The sequence below is a fragment of the Xiphophorus couchianus genome, chromosome 6, assembly GCF_001444195.1.
Source record: "Xiphophorus couchianus chromosome 6, X_couchianus-1.0, whole genome shotgun sequence".
Lineage (NCBI taxonomy): Eukaryota > Metazoa > Chordata > Actinopteri > Cyprinodontiformes > Poeciliidae > Xiphophorus > Xiphophorus couchianus.
Genome location: NC_040233.1, coordinates 9,318,792 through 9,334,148, shown reverse-complemented (window position 1 = coordinate 9,334,148; position 15,357 = coordinate 9,318,792). Strand labels below are relative to the sequence as shown.

The following is a 15,357-nucleotide window of genomic DNA, read 5'->3' as shown; positions in this document are numbered from 1 at the left end:
CACTTCCTATCAATGATCTGTCAGACACCGTCCCCGCAACAATTTAATTTCTTTTCGAGTGCTTTGATGCACTTCAGTCGAGGCTTTAAGGTGGTCTGGAAAGATGGTGTTGATGTGATCCTGTATGCCTCTCTCTCTCACTCGCGATGCATCTCAAACATGGTGGAGCAGCTGGTGGGAAATTTTAATGGGGGGATATGGAATTTAAAGTCTGGAGCATAGACCCACGTTTATTCCGCACTTCTGCAGTGATATTACGATATCAATATCACCTATAACAAATATTTGAGTGCATTTGTTAATGAATATCAATCTCTTCCATCATCTTACTTTTATTTTGAAGTCATAGATTTACAGTAAGTGAACTCCAGGCAGTGAATATGAAGGTAAAAAGCCCATTTCAAAGTATTTGATTGGCTCTTTAAGCTTTAAAACTTCTTTTTCTACTGCCCTTTCCAGATATCTTTCCTCTCGAAATGTGGTACCTTAGGATGGCTCGGTTTTCGAGTCCTTCCCATATCGGCTCAACAGGGCCAAAAGGCCGGAGTCCACCCTGACGACTCTGATGGCTCAAATTAGCATCCCTTCTTCAATTGTAAATGTGGCCGTTGACCGTCAGGCCAGAGGGTAGGAATGTGAATAGTCCATGTTGGGGGTGGGTGCGATCTATGATGGAGGCAGCTGTACAGTAGACTCTCCTGTAGGTAGTGCTCTTCAGTTTAGTTTTGAAGCATACATGAAGTGTTTTTGGAGAGATTTTACCTTTTGCAGCTGATCCATGATGTTGTGCTGCATTATCCAGGTCATTTTGCCAAATGTACATAGAGTTTGCAAAACATACAATCTGTTTCAAAAAATATGCAAAGGTTTTTCTAAAAGAAATTAGTAATGTTTCTCTTTGAAATAAAGCTAAGAGGGTATAACATGACAGTTTAGAAATAAACTAACCAAATTAATTGTGTTGATCCACCTCAAAAAAATCATGCAAAAAGTGTAAGCAAAAGAAATCTGGGAGACTTTGCACATGCAAATTTGCATGCAGCCTTTTGTGCAGTGGAGGATAAATAGGTGACTGCTTCACCTATTTAGTTCACAAGAACTAATGGCATTTATTTCAGTCATAATCTTGCGGGGGGTGACCAAGGTTCCATCACTATGTGACAGCTGGTCAGCAAACCTGGCAAACATGATTGACATGGCAGCACTGAATGCACATGTGCTTTATCAGGCATGCATTGGGGTGCAGGAGAGACGGGTGGACTTCCTGGTTGAGCTTGCAAAAGAGTTCGGTAACTCTCATGTGAGTGAGAAGAAGGCACACAATGAGAAACTGCTTCGGCAACAACCTTCCACACCCAGCTCAGGCAAAAGGGCGAAGTGTCAGGTCAACCATCGATGCAGGATGCGTGTCCTGAGGCCGAAACATCATCAGTGACCCCTCACACCCCCACCATGGACTGTTCTCCCTGCTGCCCTCTGGAAAGAGGTTCTGCAGCATCCGGTGCAGGCCCACCTGTTTCCGAAACAGCTTTTTCCTACTTGCCATCAGACTGCTGAACTCTTAACTGGACTGCACTCAAAAACTGGTCTCCACTTCATACCTTGCACATGTACAGAGCTAAATAACTTCTATTTTACTGTCAGTCCTGCACTTTATATTTTATATTTAGATTTATATTCATATTTTATATTGTATTTTATTTTACTCACAACATTGGAACCTCAAACATTATCCTGAGCCGTATGCAACCAAATTTCGTTCTGTATACACCCTGTGCATTGAAAATGACAACAAAGTCAGTCTAAGTCTAAGTCGAAGTCTAAGGAACAATTGTGCAACTGTGAGATGCGTTGAGGCCATTACCAGGGTACTTCTAAGGTAATGGCCCTATTTACTGAACAAAAGCACCTACTAGATAAAATCCTTCAGGCCAGTTGGACTATCTAAGCCGAAATAGGTATATGTCAAAGTGGACTAACTCAAGCCATTCTAGTGTTAATCTGACAGGCAAATTTTATATTCATAAATTAAAATGGAGAGAGAAAAAAAGTGATAATGCATAATAAAAGTATGTATCTTTTTACATGAGAGACTATATTCTGCAACTGGAAAGACATAGTATTTAGAGATCATAATGAGGACTAAAATATCTGTAAGTCTGCCTGAAGATCATGGTCAAAAGATTATGGTTCTTGTCATACTCTGAGGTGTGATTTTTGTGCTCACTCGTATTGGTACCTGAACAGCAGAGCAAGTAAAACAAATCCAGCAAACTTAAGCTTTTACACCCACAGTTTTTTATAGTGGAATAATGTATCTCATCATCTGATTATTTTTGGGGTGAAAAGCATTCACTGAAGTAAAACTGTCAGACTGCAAAATTATCTTATGTAGGTCATGCAAGTATGCTACAAATATAAACATCTCTTGAATGCATCTGAACAATATAAGCACGTTTTTAAATCTTCACAAGAAGACAGGACACATTCTACTTTCTTCCCTGATCTGCTTTGCTCTGCATCAGAGAAATTTGTTGGTATTTTCTGTTTTTCTTCTCCTGCGAAGATGATCTCGAGCTTTATGCAGATACTAACTTTCTCACTAAATCTGCATCAATCAAATCGGTTTTGTTTTCTAAAATGACAAGCAAATGACTGGCTGTGATTCACATTAGCATGTTTTTTTTGGTGAGCTTTCCATGAAATGCATGCATAATGAATCGTTTAAATGTAAGCAAACTGCGTCAACAGAGAAACGGAGCGAGATTGTTCTCAGGGTGAATCTATTTCAGGAGCAGATCTGTCTATGTATCTAGTTTCAGAATATGAAACCGAGTCAAACTCAGGTTTTCAAATTTTAGCTCCTGCAAAAATATTGTAATGTATCTGCCCCTGATGTTTCTAACTGCTGCCATACAAATAGCAATTCTAAAACTGTAGCAAAATGACATTTAGACCCTAATTGCTTTTGTTTTGAGTACTTCACTTTATTTGTTCCTAAAACTTGGGAGGATGTTCATATTTGCAAATATTAACTGAACTGGGTTTCCTGTGTTGTTGTTCATGAAAACAGAAAGCATGCCGTTAGTTAAACCAAAAAATATCCATACCCCAGAAGGCTTGAGATTTAAACACATTTTAATCAAATCAAAATGTTTGTGTCTGACAAAAAACGTGATGTGCATATTTTAAAAGATAATAAAACCATATGATATGAGTAACAACTTTCTGTTTTCATTTACATTTTAATAAGAAACAATGCCATGTCAAACATATTTATGATTCTTTATAGTGTATTAAAAAAGGTAATTACTTTTGAAGACTTCTTATAACAGCTGATTAGATTCAAAATTCTTGGAATGAAATTAAAAACACATTTTCCATATTGCATTACAATGCTCATAACTCTATTTTGACTTTTAGCAGTTTATCTGTTTTATCTGTAAATTAACAAAGTATTTCTCATTGTATATTTTTCAACCCACAGGAATGTTTTTCTGCTTTTTGATATCTTAGCGCTGCAGTTACATTGAATGAAAATGGCTTAGTAAATCACCTTTTTTTTCCTGATGCTTTTCAGAAGTCACAACCTGCTCCTATGGGAAAGAGTAAATCTCCTGGTTGTTTCCTGCAGAGTCAGCCAGGAGATTGACTCCTGCATAATTTCTGCTATTAGAAATTATTCAGGAAGACAGACTTTTTGCGTTTGAAAAGTTCTTTGTATTTATGTGTTAAGCAATATATCCATTTATGCTTTGTATATCCTAACTGATTTTGTCCTTTTTATATATACATTTTCACTTAGGAAGAGCAAAGGGAGGAATCGACACCATAGCTGTTAATGGTTAAAAAAATATGCAGCATCTTTATATGTATACATTCCAGATATAAATATAGCCTGTAACGTTAATTTAATCTAATAATAACCAGTGATAGTCTGTATTTAGTGTCAAATTTCCGTTAGAGCTTTAACACTCATGAAAGGGCAATTTAACAACAATTCTGAATGGAATAAAATACAGTAAAAAAAAAAAACTGCGTTAAATTTAACTAATTTGGTTAGATTAATATTTCCTGTGTAATCTTCATAAATTAATCTAATCATTCTTATTATACATTTTTGTTGATCAAATAAATATTCTTCCTAATTCATTTTAGTGACCACTGGCCGATCGAAACCGGCCTTGATATCTTAATTGTTTGATCGAGAAGTCTATATAAAATAAAAATCCTTAAGTTAGATATATCTCTAACAGAGAGTTGGTGGTGCCATGTGCATTTTTGTAAAAACATTTTTCTTAGCGTTATAATGTTCCCCAAAGGTTGGAGTTTATACCTTTTTTAAAGCATGAATTGTTTTACAACAATCAAAGTGCTATACACACATTCACCAGGGGTGGCACAAATTTGTCTGCCTCTGTCTTAGTCCAGCTGCAAACACATTTGGAGGTTGACTTGGGTTTAAATGCATCAGAGAGATATGGCCAAAGAAATCCTGTATAGTACAGCGCCACTGAACTTAAATGTCGGCAGTTCAATATCCATCCAATTTCCATCTTATACAAGGAGATGACTGAGTGGATATTTTTAGCCAAGCCTTTGAAGTCTTGGAGGCACTTGAATCTGTTTTGCCTGGTTGAGACACTTTTTCATGCTTTTCCCTGGTGTGGGAAAGCATAAAACAGTCCTCACATTTTTGTTGTGACATTATTTCTTAATACATAATTACAGGGTGACTTTTAAAAACATTTCACATTTGCCATCCATCTATCTAAGAGACAGCTTCTTTATGTTGCAGTGTGTTGCAAATCCCTGCCAAAAGCATCAGGGGGGGAAAAAAATCCATTTTCTTTCCTCTGAAATTAGTCTCACAAGGATCCAAAGAAAAGTGGTGAAAAGATTTCTTTCCAGCGCTTTGAGGTGTCAAGAAGCTTTTCTTTTGTATGTTAATTATTTACTGTCCTGTAATATGTGTGCATTTGGGTCTGTAATATATCTGAAACCTTTGCAAAAAATAACACTAGGGAGTCTGTGTGCTTATTCCCGATGTCTCTGTTTTCACCTCAAAATCATTTTGAATGTTCACTGAACTCAACTAGAAGCCTGACTGATTCAAAGTTTAGACTTGGACAATAATTCAACATTTACACTCAAGCCAAGACCTCTTGAGAAAGAGGCTAGCTTGCATATTCAACAAGATGTAATCAGCCATTTTTGTGGCTTTTAAATATATATATATATATTTTTCTGCATCAATAAAGCTCAAGGCATTGTTGCTTGGGGACAAAAAAGAAACTGTTGTGCAATTATCTATTTTCTTTAAACATCATTTATTACCTTCCAGCTGAAAGATATGTTTTAATGTTTGAATGTGAATTTATATACATACAAAGTTGAATTATTTAAAATGTTTCAGGAATTTATTTTTAAAAGCTAAAGCAAAGAAAAACAACGAGACAATTTCAAGCCGGTTGTTGTTGGTTGCTGAATTTAAGCCTCTTCCCTCAACTAAATAAACTAAACTAATTAACATATTATTAACAACATAAATGTGACGCACCTTGCCAAAAGCAGGAACAAGGCATGATTCAAGTCCTGTTGTATAAAAAGGCACTTAATGTGCAACATGTAGACATTTCTTAACATACATGACAGACATCTAATGGTACATCTTGGAACAAGAGTCTTATCTTCCACTTATCCAGGATCGGGGAGTGATACAACATTTACACACAGATTCTTTTGAAAGTCTCCTTACCCTGAAGTTTTTTATACAACTTTGCTCTCTTGTAATGCCCTGCACCCATATCAAAGGTTATTCTTGCAATCAGCAAGTAAATACAATATAAGTAAGGACTTATGTTTTATGAAGATGTATAACCAGCTTCTCTGGGGGAGTCCCAAAGCATTCCTTGGTAAGCAGAGAAACATATTCTGTCCAGCGTTTATTTAGGAATGGTATAATTCTAATAAAATTCAGAGTTCATAGGCAACTCCTGGACAACAGCTCAAAGACAGAAGCTCTCAGGCGTATTGAAAAATTGGACACAAACTAAAACCCTGTAAAAAAAAAAATAGATTTCTTACTAGGTAAGCCAGACAAAAGCTCAGTTTTGTCTGTATGCCCACCCAGCCATACTGTCAATAGGTGGGGTTATGGCTAAGCAATGTAAATTACCAGTCTTTGGTAACAACACCCCCAGGTAGCTTATCAAGTTTGGGGAATTTGGCAACTTTGAGGACTGTTTCCTCTTTGAACTTGTCTGCAGAGTGCCAACATTCCAATGCCCATATTTCCTACAACATTTTTTAAAATTATTTTTATGTGTTGACATCAGAAAGTTTGTAATCCACATTTTCTGGCTCTAATTAACTCAAAATGCTCCTAGAGAAACTTGTGCCTGGTTGTATCTTTGCCAGTCACAAATCCTGGGAACTCCCAAGTCCAACTAATTCAAAATAGATTAACAAAACTGCCTCAAAGTAAAGTTTGTGGAAAGAAAAACACAGCTTAAGCTGTACCCGGTGACTTTATATAAACTGCTCAGTAATTCAAGTCTTCTAAGGGAAACACAGATTAGTGACAATCCAATGCCTAAACTTGTGTCAAACAACACAATTCATGGAATGGAGTTTAAGGTTATATTTTTTTCTGGTTAAACAGAAAAAAGTAATGTGCCTGTGAAATCTACTTTAACACCAGATTTAAATCTACGCTGTTAATACCTTTTATTTTTGGGGCAGGGTGAGGAGGGTTTGGGGAATTGCTTAATGTCATTCCTGCCTAGAAGTGGGCCACTCAGCTTTCAGGGCTGTCCAGTCAGGTGGAGTAGCATTGGCACTTCTGAGTGATGCCCACCCAGGGAATAGAGAGCTGCTTGAGTGAGTTTCTCCTCTTCAGAGTGCAGTTGTTCTGCTGCTGAGGAGGTGGTTTTGGGGCTACCAATTTGTAGGCTTGGCCTGCACTAGGAGACATGGTACCAGGATTGGGTAAGGGCGTTTGGTACCCTGCTTCTCTCCTTATGCCTCTTTGGCCTCCTGATCTTTTGTTGTTGACCAGCTGCTGTGTCAGGCATATGTGGGGATGGCTGGTGTCTGTTTGGAGAGGCTGCTGCTGCCTCTGGGAGCCAAGGCTACCCCCTTGCTGCTCTTGGATGCCAAAATTAGTTACAAATTAGCAGCACTTACGTCAGCACTAACATCCTCACGCTTATGCACACGTACAATATGAAGGTTAAAGACCTTTTTTTCTGTAAGTCAGCTACTTAATTAATCAAAAAATAATTTGGGGCTCTTGAGGGAGTTACTTGGGGGCTCTCATAGAATGGGCATAGAGCATTTAATTTGTGTTCCCTGGCAGTCCTGAAGTGTAGAAAAATAAAAAATAATGCCACAAAAGAAATACAATAACTTAGCTGATATTGTAGAACTTTCACAATACAAACAGATGTTTGTGGGTATACTTTAATTGTTTGTGCTTTGATAATTTTCTTGTTTTATTTATATCCTACGCCTCTTGACACATTCACTCAATTCATCTGTGCTCATTATTGTTAGAAAGGTGTTACCAAATGAGTTTATTCCTCTGTGTTTAGATTCTTAGCTTATTTGTGTATGTTGTTTCTGTACATTTAATTCTATTTCTCATTATTCTCAGACATTTTCTTTTTTAATTTGAAGATTATTTGGGACTTAGTTCAGCTCCCTCTGTGTTAATTAATCTTCTCCGTAATGGCGTTTTCACACCTGGTAGTCCAGTAGACTTGGCTTGATCGGGGACCAAAATTGCAATGTTTGTTACATTTTCAGCAGGTATTGGTGTGCATTCACACTGCACTGTGTTAAACCATCCAAAGACTTTGAAGCACTTTATTCTTCACAAATTGTAAACAAAAATGGAGTAGGGACAGATTTTAGCGGTCGTAGGACAAACAAACTAGCGTTCGATTAATGTTCGATTCCTTGCTTTCTCCCTGCCACAGATGTATATTTCCTCTGATTAGTTAATCTGGTTCTTTTGTCCTTCAGGATTTCAGCTCCTGGTTTTTCATTATGCATTGCTGAATTTTTCCGTTCACCACCTGATCTCTCTGCAGTTCTCATTCTCCAGGTCTTATTATTTCATTTAAGCCATCCATTAAACTATGGTTTTTCTCTGCATTTGGGTCCGTACTAGCCTCAAACATGACCGAAATACTGTTAATTGTACACTCCTCATTCCAATAAACACACACTACACAAAATAGGACGATACACAAGCTTCATAGGCTGGTTTTACTAACTGCATTTATACAAGTAAAACATGTTTTTATATGGTTTCGCATACAAAGCAAGATCAGACTCTGTGTGACAGCAGCATAAGCAGAACAGAGGTAGTGTAATTTTTCTTTTCTAGTAACAACCTCAAACCAAAACCATATTATTCACGACTCTTTAGAAGGTCAATCATTGCCGAGGTTGTCTGAGCTCCACTTTCCACTATACTGCAATGCACATTTACTCTACATCACCATTTCCACACAGCAGTATTTGCACTGAATTATCGTAATAGTAAAATGTTTCTCTGTTTAGTTTCTTTTGTATATTTTATGTTGCACATCCTCATTATCCCGTTTAAGGCTTATCGATTTCAGCCACATTCCTCTGAGTTTGCCTTCATTTGCTAAACTTGTCCGGAAGTCAGCTCCTGGCCTGCCGTTGCTGTAAATCAAATGCTAATTACTCAGAGATTGCAAGAACAGATTGAATAGAAGACACAGCACAAATTCCCCCTCACTCTGTTGTTTATGCAAAGCTGGCCTTCAGTGTAAGCAGATGTATATCATGGATGAGATGGAGGGATCAGGTAATGTCTGAAAGATGATTTTTCAACAGTAACTTATAAGGCACCAATCAGAGTTGGAGATGTGTGTATAGCATTTGAATATCTTTTGGCATATTAAGTCCCTGTCCTTATCATAGTTTGAGGATTTATTGGTGTTGTCTTTGAGTAAAATGCGTCATTATTTTCTCATTTACTTATACAACACCAAGTGAGCAAAACCGTTGCTCTTCACCCACAGACACACATCCCACTCCTGTCCAACACCGCATTGAGCACACTTTCAGCCTCCGTTGCATACATTAGCGTGGGCTTTACTAATTATCCTGTGACTGTTGAGCTTATAAATGAGCTTCTCATCTGTCTAATCAGGGCGGTAAACTGGCTGCGCCCCAGCAATGTGATTCCACCCTAATCAATTAACACCTTGTCTGATTCGGTGCCGCCGGTAGCTGTCCTGTCTGTGTTTTAATATCTTCTCTTGTGAGAGATTCGGCTGATGGCGGCAGTGAGAGTGGACCCTGATGTATTGCACTCCTGGGGAGAAGCAGCGTGTGACGCCTGTGGAAGTGAGAGTGTAATAATCATGGGATGATTGTGAGATTAATTAGTTTCGTCTTGTCACTTGTCTCCCCTGCAAAATGGTGGAAAACAAGGATGATGTTGACAGAACAGATTGCCACCAAGATGGAAGATGGAGGATATGAGTACACGTCCAAGATCCTTGAATAAAGTTTGTGTATAAGAGCCTGTGTTTAACATAACATGCAAACCCACATCATTGCTAGCAATAGCATGTTTTATTAGTATCTTTGAGTTTTGTGTTCATTTTATGACAATGTAGTTTGAAGATTGACACAATGAATAGTGTTTGGGTTATGAAGAAAATATGATGCTCCACAGAAGACTGAGAATAAGTTTAGCTCTAACCAGGGTTTTTCGAGGTGTAGGACCAGCTTTCAGGTATGAATTTCTTTTTGCTTCAATAAAGGTCAGATTTATGAAGTATAAGGTTAACAATTGTCCTGTCATCAATGTTTCCCACCTGAACAGGGACTTTGCGCAGCTCCTCTTGTGTTGTCATGGACCTTCTAGCTGCTTCTCTGATTAGTGCTCTACCCACTCAGTGTGTCAGTTTAGGGGAATGGTCGTCTCTTGGTAGCTTTGCAGTTATGTTATTCTTTTCCTGTTCTTGGAAGATGGATTGGACAGTGATATTTGAGCTGTTGGAAGTAATCGCGTGTGAACGCTATGGTACAGACTGATTTAGGCGGCCATGAAAGCAGAATAACATGTCCAATCAAATTCATTGTTTTCTCACAGATGGTTGCTTAATCCTGAGAGCATAAAGCCTTTTTTTCCCTCTTTTACTGCAGAGCCATCTCAAGCATCAGTAACTGGCCCTCCTCACATGCAAAGTCAGTTCAAACAGTCACAGATCTATGATCCCCTTTTTCATGTGAATAGTGCCAAAATGAATGGCCCACAGAGGGAAAAGGTACAAACAAAAGCTACAGGGAGGGGTTATCTTTTTATGCTTCATTTACACAAGATAATAGGATCCCCATCCTTGTATGTAATCCCTCAGTGAGATTTGTGTGTTCCAGATTATAACAAATTAAATTGCAGAGTTAGCATTGAGATGCTCAAAGTGAACTTGTTTTGTTCATAGATGTGCATTTCAGTTCACTTGATTCATTTTTCTAGTCTGCAGAAGAAATAAAACACAGTTTTACTTCTTTGGGGTGTTTGACCTGAACTGTGCAGCCAGATGTATAAACAGATTTTGAGACAGGGAGGTTCTTTTTAAACTCTGCTTCTAAGACAAGTCTCTCTGTGCTACTCTAGATTTAACTTGGATGCTGCTACAGTTGGGAGACCATTTGTGGCTCAGCTTACAATTTATGTGAAAATTCTGCCAACATCAGGTCTGTAGGGCCTTTTTATTCATCCTCTCTCAAGTAGTTAGTGTTTACTGGTAGTTCTGGTAGCAGAGCTGACAGAATCCAGGCAGGCTAAAAGTACATAAAACTAAAAGGAGCTAATTTATGTCAAATAAAATAGCATTTTGCAAAACTGTCTTATGCAACCAACTTGTTGCCTTTGAATGACTCTTGATGAAGTTCCCAGGCAAAACCAAAGTTACCTAACTGTCAAAAAATATTGAGACAATTTAATTCCAACAGATGCTATTTGTAGGATATTGAAGACTTTTGTTTTTGCTATTTGATTTTTACAAAACAAACTAATGTGCAAATTACAATTATCTGAATATTTTAGGGTACATATTTTTAAAATGTATATTTGCAGAGATTAACTTTTTACTCCTACTTTTTACTTATTTCTATTTGTGAGGAAAGCATGTGGGTGTGTTTGTTGGGGTGTGCATGCTCATGCATTGCATATGTTAGGGGAGTTTGACTGAAGACATTGTCCAAAGTGTCGTTTCAACCCATTGATAATGATAAGAGAGAGCATTAAATGACAATAAGCAGTGCTAAAGCACATTGTTAGGTTTATTAGCATACCGCAGCAGCATAGATGCATTTTGAGCATCTGACAAGACAATACCAAGGGAATACATACGAGATGACAGAAATGACAAAGCCACTCTAAGATTTTTAATGTAATGCATTCTCTCACAAATAATGCTTCTCATCCCTCTTAGTTTCCAGCTCCCAACATCTATCTTCATTCTGTAATTGTGCAGGTGGTGGTAGACAGAAGGGCCCTGACTAAAATAACATCAGTAATGGACAATGTCTCCTACCCCATATATGAAGTTGTTACTGAACTGTAGAGCTCCTTCAGTGACAGACTGCTGCATCCTAAATGCCCAAAGGAGCGTTATTGCAGATACTTCCTCCCAGCAGCTGTCAGACTCTATAACCATCACTGCTCCCAACAAAATCAATGTTTACTTCCCTGCTGACATTTGCACGGTCATTTGCACTGTTTTTGCTAATTTTTGATAACATTTCTGCTGTTATTTTACCTATATTTAATGTTGCTGTTACACCTCATTATTCCCTCTGAAAAAATAAAGGTTATTACTTCTTCTTCTAATTGGTACACCTGATACAATTTTGGTGTGATGAATTTATGTATCTTATATTTCCAGCTTAATAATTGTAGCTTGGATTACTGGCTGTCAGCCTACCTGCATTTGGTTCTGTCCTCAACCACCTTTATGTGACACACTCAACTTCATTGGAAATCAAACAAAAAGATTAAGTCTAACATTCAGCTACACACAATCTAATTCAGTTCTACTAATCCCTAGGTTATTGCATTTGAATTTTAACCAATGTAATTGATCTAATCCTTTATTTTCTCACCTAATAAATTAAGACTGAGTCCAGCATCGAAGTAGGTAGGCTACATAACTGCATAAGTAATGTGTGTTTGTATGACCTTCATCCATTTGTACTATTTATGTGCCTATATGTGTGATTTTACCCTCTGTATACAACAGCTTTAACACATGATTGAGAAAACCAGATCTCATGCATAACAAAGAGCCCGCTGCACCCCAGACAATCTCAAAAAGACACTGCAAACACCAGCTATGTTTTGTTTCCTGTTAACATTGTACCACCGTTTCAATCCAGTCTTTAGGGACTCTTAAGGGCCAAGAATGTTCGGCCCGAACTCAAATAGTCGACTTGTGGTTACATTGTTGCAGGATGTTTGTTTTTGCACACACACACTTCAAGGGCAACAAGACACACTGTGCCGAGCTCTTGTGAAACCCCTTCCGCTGCAGTGTACGTCGGGGTGCGTGGTCATATGTGTAGTTTACAACAGTAAGAGGAGAGACAGAGAGTAATGACAATTATGAATTCACAAGTTTGGAGGAGGAAATAATAATTGACGAGCTGTAAAATCTCATTTTAATTTTTATGTGCATCAGTGTTTTGGTCCAACAGATGTGGGAGACGACATTGCTGTCAAAGCACTTTTTCACATTAACAAACATGACGAAGAAATTGTGACCAATCACATAATAGTTTTGCGTGCAGAACGGGGTGAAAAGTTCTCCAGGCAGTTGTGACAACAAGGGTTGGACAACATTAGTATAACAACAAAGCGATATGATTTTTGTCACACGGCTGTGAAGATGAGAGTCGACGTTAGCCTGACCATGCTGGACACTTTGGGGTCATTCCTTGTTTGTGCTCCAGATAAAATTGTGCTTCTAATGATGAAAACTCTCATTTGACCTCTTTTGCACTATTGTTTAGTTACTTTTACTAACCCACTAACTTTGAGCCAGTAGAGCATTTGTGGCGTTCTAAAAAATAAATAAATAACAAACTGTGCCCTTTTCTAAAATTCACTTTTCATGGAACAAAACACTTTTCTTAAAATGACAACCTTATGTTTGTCACAATTGTACAAAGAACAACCATTGCAAAGGTCTTCACTTCACAAAAAGTTTTTTTTTTTCTTTTTATAAGTGAGGTTAATCTTCTTTCCACTTGTAGGAAACATTTTTTTCTTTTTGTATATATAACCCATAATGAGGAACACCATTGGCTGGCTGCTTTTTTTGTTGCTCTGTGATGGCCATCAGCAAGGCTCCCACAGTAACCTTGCATGATTCAAGTTCAAAATGGACACAAAATTTAACATTTCATAGAACTAAATGATGACAAGATGCACATTATGCCTCTCTGAACAGCACAGTTCTTTTTAATGATTCTGAACTGCACCGGACTTGGTGCTGCTGGCTAAAGCACTCTGTCGTTTAATTTTGTGTTGCTGAACCTCCCCTTCGGCAGCAGAAACCAATCTTGACTGGGATCACACTTTGGGATACTAAGCATTGTTGAGGGGAGTCAATACTTGGCAAATGTACAACTAGAGCTCAGCTCTAAAGTAGACCAGAGGAGCACATTAGATTGCCACTACTGATGTTTTCTCTCCTCGGGTCACAGGATTTTCCTGGGTGTTGTGTGTTTAAACATAGATGGTTCATCAAGTACTTTTCCCCCTTTTGGCTTGAATTTGATTTTTTTTATATATATATTTTGTCATTAACACAACTTATTTATGTAGTGTTTTACCCATAAAAACGTGCTTGTCTTAAACCAATTTTCAATACTATGGAATCCCAATGTTGCTCCCAAATGTTTGAGAGGGATTATTATATTGTTGCATTTTAAAATTACAAAAATTAAATGCAACAAAGAATTGAAGAGAATATGTGATTAAAAAAGGAGGATGTTCAATTAAACATGCTGTTTTTACTTAAAATTTAACAAGGGTGATGATTCATCCTCTGATAGGAACTAGGAAACATATTTGATCAATCATTTAGTGGAGCATAATTTTGTAGAATTGGCACCACACTAGACACTGTGGCAATTAAGTCAATCTCATTATCAGAATCAGTACTTCTGCGGTTGCTGCCTCAATTAGGCACAGCCAGCTGTGAGACTGCTTTTCTTGGTTTTCAGGACACAACAGCCATGCAAGATCTTTAATAGCGAGGTGCGATCTCCAGTTGTTTTCAACTTAAACCATGAAACACTAGGAAAAAAAATAACACTGTCTCATTAGTGTAGCAGACTGTAAAAGTGGAAATTCAGAAGTTGTTTTCTGAAAAATAACTTTTTGTTTAGTTCCATACCTGGCTTACTTTTAAACCTTTGCAAAAGAATGTTTAGTGCCAATTCAGCCAGTAATGACAATTCTACGTGTTTTGGCTTTAGGTTTGTGGAATCTGAGCTGTAAAATTCAGGTGCACGAAAGCATCTAGGATAAGGGACTATGAACAAAAATGGCAAAACTAAACTTAAATTTGCCGTCCATCTCTTTGATTTGCTTACCCTTCCTCAGAAGAGTGGAATTACAAACGTAGCTCTCTAAGATGACCTTTGACAAAGCACATTGTCTAATCTCACAGTATATATATATTCTTGAGACACGTTTCTCTGTGAAAAAAAAAACATTAAAGAGCAGAGCACATTTCCCCACTCGGCTAGATACATCTTTAAAGGTTATGAAAAAAATATCTAGCAGTTCTTAATTGGACATATCAGTCAGCATACCTTTAAGTTCCCTCTTTAGTTCTATAACTAGAAAATTTCACTATAACATTTCCAGGAGGATGCAGTAGCATGTTTCTAAATCTACCAAATCACACAATTACAGACATTATTAAACAAAAGATTCAAATCAACACCTTAAACCTTTAAATTATGTTTTACCCATGGAATAAACAAAGCAGGAGGGGAAAAAATAGTGCAAACTTCCAAAAGCTTCCTGACATAAAAGTAACATTTTGCAATGATGGAAAGAGCCAGGGAGGAATATACTGTATACATGGGAGGGAGCTCGTTGGGACAAGAAAAGGGTGAGAGTAATTAACCAAATTTCTGGACTGAGAAAACCAAAGGTTACACAGAGACAACAAAGCACCAAACAAAACGTATCCCAACAAGAGAATGTCACAAAAAACAAAGCTGAAATGTGACAATCAAACAAGAATGTCAAAGACCAGGAACTGATTAGAACAATGTTCACAAAAA

General features: G+C 37.6%; 1 protein-coding gene across 6 annotated transcripts in view; it reads left to right on the top strand.

The window, feature by feature from the left end:
• astn1 (astrotactin 1) overlaps positions 1-15,357 on the top strand; it is a 348,102-nt gene that overhangs the window by 128,199 nt on the left and 204,546 nt on the right. The window lies entirely within an intron of this gene.